Source organism: Meleagris gallopavo, chromosome 2 (assembly GCF_905368555.1).
Source record: "Meleagris gallopavo chromosome 2, MGAL_WU_HG_1.1, whole genome shotgun sequence".
Taxonomy (NCBI): Eukaryota; Metazoa; Chordata; class Aves; order Galliformes; family Phasianidae; genus Meleagris; species Meleagris gallopavo.
Genome location: NC_139405.1, coordinates 87,297,612 through 87,309,190, shown reverse-complemented (window position 1 = coordinate 87,309,190; position 11,579 = coordinate 87,297,612).

The following is an 11,579-nucleotide window of genomic DNA, read 5'->3' as shown; positions in this document are numbered from 1 at the left end:
TCTGTCACACAGCAACAGAATATAATGGGATATGTTCAGCCTCTATTGCCATACCACCACCATCTGCCTCTGAAGTCACGAGGCCAACATCATAAAATAGGAGGCATTACTTTCAGAGCAGCCCTAGTAGATTTTCTTTGTGCATTGCTGCACTGAAAGGAATGAGAGATCAGAGCAGGAATATTGATCTGGAAACCCTTGGGGGAGGAGTTGTGACTGTCTCAAATAAGTGCTGACTAGTGTAATAGGGCTGCAGTGTCAGTCTTCTATGTCTGTAAATATATTTTCTGAGTGGAAATGTTGAGGACTCAAGCCTGGCTGAACAGTCAGTATACCACATGTCATTCATGAGTCTGACTCTGGTCATCATACAGTTGCTAATCAGTCAGTGGCAGAAGTTTAACTCAACTAGAGGCTTGTATTGCAGGTAGTAAATACTTCTTGCCTCTCTCTTCCAGCAGCCTGGCTGCTTTTCCCTCCATGCCATGAGCAATTTCTGTTTGTTTCTGGCAAATGAAATAAGTAATGGAAGAAAACTATGGTTGCAAAAGGAAAGCCCTGCTCTTGTGGAAAAGACCACAAATGAAGGAGATATCTTAAACTGTCCATTTCATGGATAAAACGCACGTTATGTTTCCTGCCAATGTTTCATAGCATTCAGAATTGTTTTCTGTCCTGTTAGTGGTTGAGCCCAAGAAGAAAACCTCAGCCTGACTGCTGTTCTGTTTTTAAGAGGATGTACGATCTTGTGCTTCAAACAGAACTTAGGGTAGGAGGAGAGAACAGCACAGTTCTGAGGTGAAGTGTTCTTTCTTATGAGACTGCCCTCAGAGGAAACGTGAAGCTCCAGGAGCTGAGCTATTCACAGGGACTGCAGATCACATATTCTAGGCTAAATCCTATCCCAGAGCTGGGAAAGGGCTTAGGATTTGGCATAACCACTGTGGTCCTAGATAAGAAAAACTAAAAACAGAGCTCAGAAGTGCCAGGACTCTAAAGTAAAATGTAGCATAAGGCTGTCATAGTTGTCCAGAAATAAATCATTCTAGTGTTCAGGAGATCAATGCTGGTTTTTTTTTTTTTTTTTTTTTTTTTTTTTTTTTTTTTTTTTAAGGTATAGAAATCTAGTTTCAGGATCTAAATAATTTTTGGATTTGGTAGAATCACAGACCCATCCAGCCTGGCATCCACAGGCTCTCTGGGCAGCCTGTTCCAGTGACTCAACACCTTCACAGTAAATAATATATTCCTGATATGTATTCTAAATCTACCCTCTTCCAGTTTAAAGCCATTTTCCCTTGTCCTGTTGCTAACTGCCCTTTTAACAAGTCCCTGGTCAGCTTTCCTATAAGCCCCCTTCAGGTACTGGAAGATTGCTATAAGATTCCCCTGGAGCCTTCTCTTCTCCAGGCTAAAGAGCCCCAACTTTCAGTCTGTCCTTGTAGGTGAGGTGCTCCAGCCCTCTGGTCCTCTTCATGGTCTTCTTCTGAACTTGATTGGACAGCTTGATGTCCTTGTCTTGGGGGACTTAGAATTGGATGCAGTACTGTAGGAGTGATCTCGAGTAGAGTAGAGGAGCAGAATTGGTCACATTTCTCTTGATGCAACCTGGGATACAGTTGGCCTTCTGGGCTGCAAGTGCCCATTGCTGGCTCATGTTGTTGTGTCTTTCATCAGATGACACGCCAAAATCCTTCTCCTCAAGGTTGCTCTCAAACCATTTTCTGCCTGACCTGTTTTTGTACTTGGGGTTGCCCTGATCCAGGGGCAAGACCTTGCACCTGGCTTTGTTTCTCTTCTTGAGGTTGGCATGGGCCAATCTCTCAAGCTTGTCCAGGTCCTTCTGTATGACATCCCTTCCTTCTAGCATGTCAGCTACATCACTCAGCCTAATGTTATCTCCAAGCTTGCTGATGATGAAGAAAATATTCAGGTCAGAATAGTGGAGAAGGTTTTTCTATGGAGTGTTGAGTTGTTTTTCCTCCGTTCTCTTTTTTTTTTTTTTTTTTTCCCCTCTCCAAATGCAAGACTTTAAAATCATCTCTATAGACTAAGTTTTAGATGGTGTGTTTGCTGTGAGCAGTGGTGGGGCCTATGGAAGTGTGCCACGTTGCGTTTGTGAACTCTGTTTACAGATAAAGTTGCCTCCTCTTGTCCCCGAGGACAAGTCTGGAAAAAGTGGTCCCTCAGGAAAGGGCTGCACAGCTCAGGAAGTTTTTACATACCTGTTGTTTTGCAGAGATGCAAGTAGGAAACACAGTTCTTTGTTCTTTGCCTCTTCTCCGTTCTCCATCTCTTAACTGTTTGCAAGATGGAGGAGCCTGCAGGAGAGGAGATGCTGCTTGCTGAAGCCTGCAGAAGCAGGAATATGAGCTGTTTGGGCAGAAACAGGCGAGCAGGCTGCTGCCTGCCTCTGGGAGAAGGAAGCAGTCTTTTCTGCAGAAGGCAAGAAAGCTGCTGAGACACGGCAGGGGAGGTGATCTGTCTCCTTGAGATGCTGACCTCTGAGGGGAGGAAGCTGAAGCCTTGTCCTCCTGCTACTCTGCTCCTTACAGTTCCAAAGTTTCTTTTTCCCAGTGAGGCACTTTCCCTTTGTACAGTTCTTTACAGCACACAGTACGTTCCTGCTTTTCTCTCCTACAGAAGTGCTCTAGCCAACTCTCTGCAGAGCACATCTCCTATAGTTACCTGTGTTGCTGTGCTTTCAGACCCTTCAGGCTGGAAGTTAGACAATTAGTCTGTCTGAAACTTAGATAAACGCTAAAGTGGTGCATTAAAGTGTGACTTCTCAGAGCATTAGTATTGTGCTGGATTGGGGCTGACAGCTGAATTCTGGCTTTCGGCATTTAGAAAATCAAGGGGAGAATGAAATACTGTGTAGAAGTCCCAGGGGCTTGAGCACAAAGCAGCTTCTGCAGGTTTCCAGAAAGCCTCAGCTTGCTTGTGCTACTGAGAGGTGAGCAGTGCTGACCTCAAGCAGAGTGGCACATCCCTCTGGTTAAAATCCTTGGTGTGCTCTGAAACTGCAAGGTGAGTGCAGCAGTGACCTCCTCCCATCAAGGAGCTGGGGGCCCTGTGCCATGAGGTTTTGTTTTTTCTGGGTGTTCATCACCCGGATAATCAAGTGGGCAGTGTTTCAAATTCTTGTCTTTATTAGGGTATGTGGCATCATTAGTAGGCTGGCAGCCATACTGAACTTGTTGTCATAGTACAAAATGATCTCATGTTTAAGGGGGAGAGGAATACAAAAGGAGATAAGGCATGCCTTGCCTCTCAGACTTCCCCATCCACTCTTTGGCCTAGTGAACTGGGGTGATGCGCATAGATCACTCAAAGTAATGCCTCCTCCTTATTTCCATGGAAAGTTCAATAGATACAAAGAGCACAGTCGCACTGATAGAGCAAATTCTCAACTACAAAATGCTATTTCTCAATGTAGTCACCACTGAAAATGCACAGCTAATGGCAGTGGTGAACAGCAATGTGAGCCCTGCCTGAATAGCAAAAAGCACATCTCTTTGGCCTGCCTAAAAGAGAGGCTTAGGGAAGAGCTTCCTCAACAAAAGCTCAGACTGGCTCTACTGTTGAGTTATTTAATCATTCAGTGTTATCAAAACTTTCAGTGCTATAATGACAGTGTGTCTTGATTATAATCTGTATTTACAGTTTTGTGGAAGAACTCATGCATCATGTGTTAAGCATTTGTCTCAGTTGTTTGAGTAAGACTGAGCTATATTTTGCATTTAAGTAAACATTGAAAACAGTGTAATTTTCTCCAAATTATGGCACTTATAGCACAGAGAGAGTTTTGTGAGGAAAAAATCAAGTATGTGACAGACTGTGTTTTTGGTGCTACTGTGACTGGCACAGTGCTTAGCATTCCTCATGGTTCCTGGTAGTTGTTACAACCCACTGAGATGCTGAATTTGCATGGGACAGGGCAACCATTTGCCTTACTGAAGTTCTCCTGGCTCTGAACAAGAAGTTTCATCCTGTATCCATCATCTATTCATCTGCTGAATTAAATTTAATTAAAAAAAAATAAATCCTTTATTCCAGGAAAGAATTGCTGTAATTCTTAGAGTGGTAGTTTCCAGCTGACCTGCCCCCAAAGGAGAGTGAGGGCTTTTGTTTGGGGGCTGATCCTGCTCACAGATATTGTTGCTCACCTGAGCTTAGAGGTTGTTCAGCTTTTTTGAAGGCTATTATACTCTGATTTCTGGGCAGCAAGCATGGAAGAAGATGACCACATCACCACATGAGTATAGTCCTGAGAAGAGTTAGAGGTGGTTTGGGTCTTGCAGGCACCTCTATAATTTCATGAAGCCTATCTTCTGCCTCTCGTTGTCCTTTCTGGGAGAGCAGGGCTTGTATTGTCTCCTTCTTGAGTATTTCAGCAGATCTGGGCTCCCGCTTCCTCCTGAAGCTCAGCACAGTTTGAGTCTGCAGCTCCCTTCAGCAATTACAGAAATCGTGGTCTGGATCATTTCCTCGCAACAATTGCCTTTTGAGCAGGCTGGTATGCAGCTTGCAAGTTTTTCCTCAAGATGCATGCCAAACCGCAAGTGTGGGCAACCTTAAAAATCAGAGCAACATCAGGCTAATCAGAGATTAAAAATAACACTCAGTTTTTCTGGTCTCCCATCCAACATGCTAATGGAGCTATTAGTGTTGCCAGCTTTCCCCAGATGTTTTACCTCTTTTCTGCTAAAGCCTGCTGTCATTTCCAGCCTCTCTTCAGGAGCTCAAATGGGAATTAATCCTTGTGGTGTCCTTACCCCTTCTCTTATTGTTCCACCTGGCTTTGCTGTCTGCCTGCCTGCCTCTCCCTTGCATTGTAACCCTTCATCCTCCAGCTCTGATGCAATGCAGCAACTTAATGCTACAGAAGGAAGACCTTTGTGGGATATCCTGGTGTACATTCCACCTTCCCCATGTTGTGCATGCATTTTTTTTTATAGCCCTCATTTTCAGGGTGTCCCCTTAGTTGCCACATTGAAACCAATCCCTATTCTGAATCATTAATAATGTTATAAATGTGTCTGCAGTGGCATTTCCCTTTTGCAGAGTGCTCCTAGAGGCAGCCTCCCAGTTCAGGGATGCAGCTGCTTACTGCATAATGGATCCCAAAATAATCAGGATACTGTTGATGTGCTCAAAAACAGGGTATGTTTGCTATCTCTGAGTGCTTGCTCATACTTTTTTCAGGCTGCTAAATAAGTTTTCTTCACACTTTAACTGACCAATTTGACATTTGGTGTGAAATAGGTGCTTGTGTTCCCGAGCACAAATGCTAAGCTCAAACTCAGGCTTAGAATGTCCAATTTAGCGTTTGAAAATGGGACTGTTCCTCTGAAACCTGCATGTGTGGGCTGAAGGGGACCTGGAGCTGTGGGTGAGTCATGAGGATTGAGCACTGCAACTCTGGTGCTTTTTTATAGCTTTTTAGATAGGCTGTTTTTTTTTTTTGGGGGGGGATTGTCCTCTGTGCTGTTTCATCTAGTGGGGACAAAGAGCTTCAGAGCAGCACAAGCCGTGCTGATGGCACAAAGCTGGTCACAGACAGCTGTATGGAGGCCTGGTGATCTTTCCCAGGAGGCTTGGTGGCTGTGATCTGTTCTTTTCCAGGCACACAGCAACACCCATGAGCAAAGGTCTGAACTCGCTTCAGTTGGGCATCATAGAATCATACAATGGCGTGGGTTGGAAGGGACCCCAAGAATCATTAAGTTCCAATCCCTCTGCCACAGGAAAGACCACCAACCTCCAGAAATCATGCTCAGACTCCTCGAATGCCACATTTGGCACCCTGCAATTTGCAGGAAATGTCACATTTCCTTAGGGGCAAGGCAGCAGTTCCCTGGGGCATGCTGATCATGCACTGCCACTTTCCACTTAGGAAAATGTAAGCACAGGAGGGTGAAGGAGAGTGACACTGCTTGCCAGACATGCCGCTGTGCATTTGTGTTCAGACCGTGAGGCTTGTGCTTCAATTTGCAGGAAGCCCCACTGGCTCTCTGCTTTTCCTCTTTACCTGTCTGAATGGCAAATAGTATTGGAACATCCCTTGCTTGTGTGAGACAATGCTTCTGGCAAAATGGGATTCAGGAAGTCGGAGAAAGCTGATGCTGGCAGGCCATGAGGGTGGTTGTACTCGCTTTATGGAGACATCAGTAGGAGTTACCCACATAAAACTCCCAGATGTTGAAGAGCAAATGTGAGTGGAGAGGTTGACTCCTAAGCACTGCTGTGGGTGGATGGAGAACGTGGAGGCCTGGACTCAGATCGCAAGCTGTACCTCTTTTTTCTCTGCTAATATTCAACTTCTGCAATTTATTCTGTAGCATTTATACTGGAACTTGAGAAATACAGAAACAATAACATCCACTTAGACTGTCAGATAAATTGTTTTGCAATATTCATTGTCTGAAGTCCAATAGTTGTACAAAAAATCACTATCATCAAACTGGAAAAACAAACCTCTGTGATACACAACTATTATTTTTCAATGTATAATGATAGCTGTAGTCAGACTTCAAAATTGCAAGCACTCTGGTCAAAGCTAGATAAATCTCTTCAAAACCCAGTAGACATTGCCTTGCTATTTTCAGACCCCAGCAAGAACCAGCCAGCAATTCTCTGCCATATATTTTTTTCTGATTACAGACAGCAGGTTTCCATCCAGATCACAGGCTCAGGGTGATAAGGAGAAAATGACAATGTTGTAGCATCCGGTTTGTTGAAAATTGATGATATGGATGTGTATATTTTTTAATTCGTGGAAGATGAAGCATGGATACTGCGTAATTTTTTGAAGGCCTTTGACAAAAAAGAACGTTTTCAATGTCTTACAGAGCAGAGGGAGGAGAATTATTTTGGTACAGGCATGAGTTTGATGTTAGCAGCAACAATGCCTATGCAAGTTGGAAATATTGAAATACGCATTTGCTGTTGTTTTGTTACTTACAGTTCTTACACAAACAACTTTTTTTTTTTTTCACTTGAAAGAGAAGAGGAATATTTTTGCCTTTATGCCTCACAGCTGAAAGCAGACATCTGAACCCAAATGAAACGCATGAGAAGAAACTAATGCGGTTGTTTTGTCACTTCCAGTCTGTGTACAGTAGGGTTTCAGTCTTTGATGGACTGGTGAGAGGAGTGGAAGGATGAATTGCTTGTCACCATGTAATCTGTCAATGTATAACTTGTCAACATATAATCTGAGTCAGCCTCCGGAGAAATAAGTACATGCTTTGTGGTTGCATTCATAATGAACTCAGTGAAATGCAGATACCTTGTACTAAGCCAGAACAATTTAGCTGCAAAATTAAGCTAATTGAAAAGATCTCTCTAATTTTGGGATGAAGTTCTTGCAAGCAGGTAGGGGCTTTGTGTCAAAAACTCATCAGGGTGCCACTGTAGGAAGCAGAGAGCCTTGAAGCTCTGCTATTGACGATATTCACTTGCTTTGGCAAATCTCTTGCATTGCAGCACAGGTTGCAACACCTCTCAGAGCTCCAAACTACTTCTCCACACCTGTCCCTGCCTGCTGTCTGTAATTTAGCTGCTCTCATGAGCTGCTTTATGAAGTTTATGTAATTAAAGTTACATCTGCGGAGGAACAAAGAGAAAAGACAGGCAATTCAGTCTAACTGGGAACCTTGACTTGACTTTGCTTAGTGCATAGTTTCAAGCATCTGCTTAAAAATTGTTAAATAACTTTACCAATAAGTAAAATCAGATAAGTATCTGTGTATGTTACTGATGGTCCAGAAAAGCTGTGACATACTAGAGTGACAAAGATCCCAACAGTAGTGGAGAATAAAATAACCTGAATTTCTCACTCCTGCTCTTCAATTTCACATTGCAAAGTGAAAGATGGCAGGGATTTATATGCTGTTAGCCAAAAGGCATGGCTGCCCCAGATAGCGTCTATAATACAGGAACTTCTTACTTAAGTGTGCAGAAATCCATGATGGGATTTATTTCCTGCCCTTCCTAAGCTCCCAATGAGAGAAGAAAAGTATGCTGTAATCCTGGAAGAAGAGTCAGTCTTGAAAACTACAACTCTCCATCAAATACAGTAATGGGAGCGCTAACCATGTTCTCTGCTCGCTGTTTTTTCCCCTGAGCTCTAAATATAGTTCCCAAATGTGAAAGCTGTAAGTTCTTACAGTATCATAGCAGTGTGAGCTCATCACAACTGGCATTGCCAGAGCTTCTCTCCTCTCTTGCCTTATGTTCCTGAACCCTTCATTGCACCAAGTTGAGTTTTTTCCCAATTTAGCAGCGAGACACATTCGTAAAAATAGGTTCCCAAATTGCTGAGCAAACATTTCCACCTCCTTTCTGGAATAAGATCTAGTGCTCTTGTAAGTAGAGGGTGCATTGGTTCAAAAACCAATGTCAATAATAATTGAAAAAAGATAAATCTTTCTTTTTGTATTTCTCATACTGATTTGGATTATTTCTGCAGCCAGTGCATAGGAAAGTCAGGGCAAGAGGAGATGAAGGAGAAGAGTGTTTTCTCAGCAGCTGAAAGGTTTAGGCTAAAGATTGGCTTGGGATGGACAGGTGGCTTGAAACCTCTGGGAGCTGCTCTGTCTACACTTGACTGCCAGAGAGCAGTGCTGGGTTGGGTACTTTGGAGCTGCACTCTCTGTTTGCTGACTATGAGCACTGGGTTCAGTTTCTGGTGCAGAGATTTAAGCCTAGCTTAAATGAAAGTGAAAAAGAGCAATGGGAGAAGGAGATAGAGATCACACAGGTCCCTGTTCTCTGACTGTTCCATGCATGCCATGCTAGATGTTACCAGTGGAAGGAGGTCTGGAGCTTATTCCCTTGCTTTCAGTGCTTTGCTGGTTCAAAGCTATGGTGGGTTATGAAGAGCTACCTGACAAACCTTCAAGGGATTGCTCTGAAACATGTAAGTAAAGAACCACAGAATCATTAAGATTAGAAAAGGCCATTAAGATCAACTAGTCTAACTGCCATCCCAACCATGCCCACTAACCATGTCCCCCAGTGCCACATCTGCACATTTCTTGAACACCTCCATGGATGGTGACTCCACTACTTCCCCAGGCAGCCTGTTTCAGTGCCTTACTGCCCTTTCTGAGAATAATTTTTTCCTAATATCCAACTTGAACCTCCTCTGGTGCAACTTGAGGCCATTACTTCTCATCCTAAGTGACATTAATTCAAAGCAACTTTTGAATAAGGTAAGGGTTTCTTGTTTCATCATTCCTCTAGTCTGACTTTAGGTGAGATGTTACTCCTTGTTGTGATACTGGGCAGCCAATCCCCAGGGAAAATCAAAGCCTGTAAATGTACAAAAGTGGCCCATTTCCTCCAGAAGAGATTTTGATTTTTATGTATTTTCCTTTTCTTTCTACTGTGGTTTCTACAAGGTGCAATTTTTGCATCCTAGAATGTTGTTTTAAATTATCTCTTGCAATTAATTGCTATCAATATTACAGTAACAAGAGCTAGGAGTTAATATTCCAACTGGGGCATTTAAGGTTAAATTTCTGATGGTATGGTGCAGGTTGCTTGCTGTACTGATTGGTTCCAAAGGGACTGGTTGAAACAAAGGGCATTTAAAACTCACAGCCATGTTTACCATCTATAGCTAAATAATATATCTAGAGGCTAACCTAGAAATGTGATGGGGTTTGTTAATTTTTATTTGTTTTAAGATGCAAATAAAATTGTGAGCATATCATCACAGGGAAGCAGAGAAAAGAAGATGAAGCAATATTCATGGTTGTACATTAATGGGTAAAACTTACTGAGGCTGCCCCCAGTTTGTTGCAGCTGTGAGCCCTTGATTATGTGGAATTACTCCAGTGTGGAAAGCTTATCTAAGGGCCTTTATTCCACACACGACCTACTTTAGGCCTCTGTGAAGTGCAGAAGTTTGACATAACAGGTCAGGTGTTTCTGCTACAAACATAAATCCTTCGTGAAAATCGCTGCTGCAATGTTTAGCCACTGGATGTCCTCGTTTTCAAAGGTCTGCAAAGGTTGATCAGCCAGAAAGAAACATGTTGACGTTTGTAGAGTGTTGCATAAAGATGTTCTATGTGTGCTGTGTATTGCCAAACTCCAAGCTTACCACCCATAAAGCAAGAGAATCAGCAGCAGAATTGGTTTCACTTCTTAGGGCTATTAAACTCCTACAGCATGCAGAACATGTAGTTTGTTCCATCTTTCTTGTTGACTGAACTATTTGTTTCTGTAAAAGCTTGCATTGCTGCACTCTTGCATACTTAAGGCACAGAGTAGCTCACTACATTTCTTCCTCCTTGCAGTGCTATGTTTACTAGACTTGGTTACTGTTTTTGCTGTGGATTCTAACTGGAGCTTGATCTTTCCAAATTCATATTCTTTTTGAAGGCTGTACCCCTCTGACCACAGGGGCTGGTTCTGCTGACAACAGCATCAGCAGCAGTGTGAGCCCAGGGGAATCCCTGATCCGATCCCACAAGGACATTACCAGCAGCAGGTAATGACATGCTCCTGCTGCCCTTGCCCTAAAAGCTGGCCCTCCCTTTTGCTCAGAAGAAGGCTTCCTTTCTCCTGAAGCAAGTGAACAATCACTGCTCACCTTTGCTTTGCTGTAGGCTCCCATGCTTGAGCATCCCCTGCAGCTAAGGCTGTTTCTTGTAGGTCTGATGGGATCATCCTCCTTGCCAAACATTCCTATCTTTTGATTATTACTTGATATGGTTTGTCAAACACTTTCCAACAGCTTATAAAAACCAGAGCTGGGGGGAAGGTTGGCAACAGGATATCTGTAACTACATGAGAATTTCATGTTTGTTCATGAAACGTGAACGTCTTCATGAAAAACTACCTTGTTGGTTTTTTTTTTTTTCAGTCTAAAGTTTCAAGAAAAACAATCTACTTAGCTTTTTCAGCCTTTTATTTTCTTTAATTTAAGCTTCTGTTAAACCACATCATCTTTCCAACAATGGAAAGCCTGTGCTATGTAAACACGTTTGAAATCATGACAGCGAGTTTTGCCAGAGGACAAACGCGGTAGAAAAATTAAGGCTGGACATCTTTCCCTTATAAAGGGTTCTTCTGTTATAAACAGACATATTTATGCTAGACACATTCGCTTCATGTACCAGCACGGTTGTTCCGTTCTTCCCTGCTGGTGCATGAGGCATCTCTCCAATAAAGATCAATCTCCCATAGCTGCTGAAGTCTTCTAAGGTGACTGGCCAAGTGTGCCTTTATTTTTCTACTTTGTGATGTCCTTCAGGTGGCATGGCATTTGATGAGTGCTTCAGAAAGAGGCAGATACGTTATCTTTCCAAACACAGTTCTGCAGGACTGGTGGGTCTTTGTGGAGACTCATTCTCTCAGGTCAGAAGAGGAGCCATGCCCAGAGCTTCCCATGTGGATAGAGACCTGAGAGGCACCAAAAGACTCTGAATCTGGATATTTGTTCCCCACTCAACAACCATGCTGGTTTCTAGGTTCTAAACCAAACTTAATATTCAAATAAGCAGAGAGAAAGATTTGGAATGCTAGAAGATAGCTATGACAGAAGGAAAGCACCCATTGCA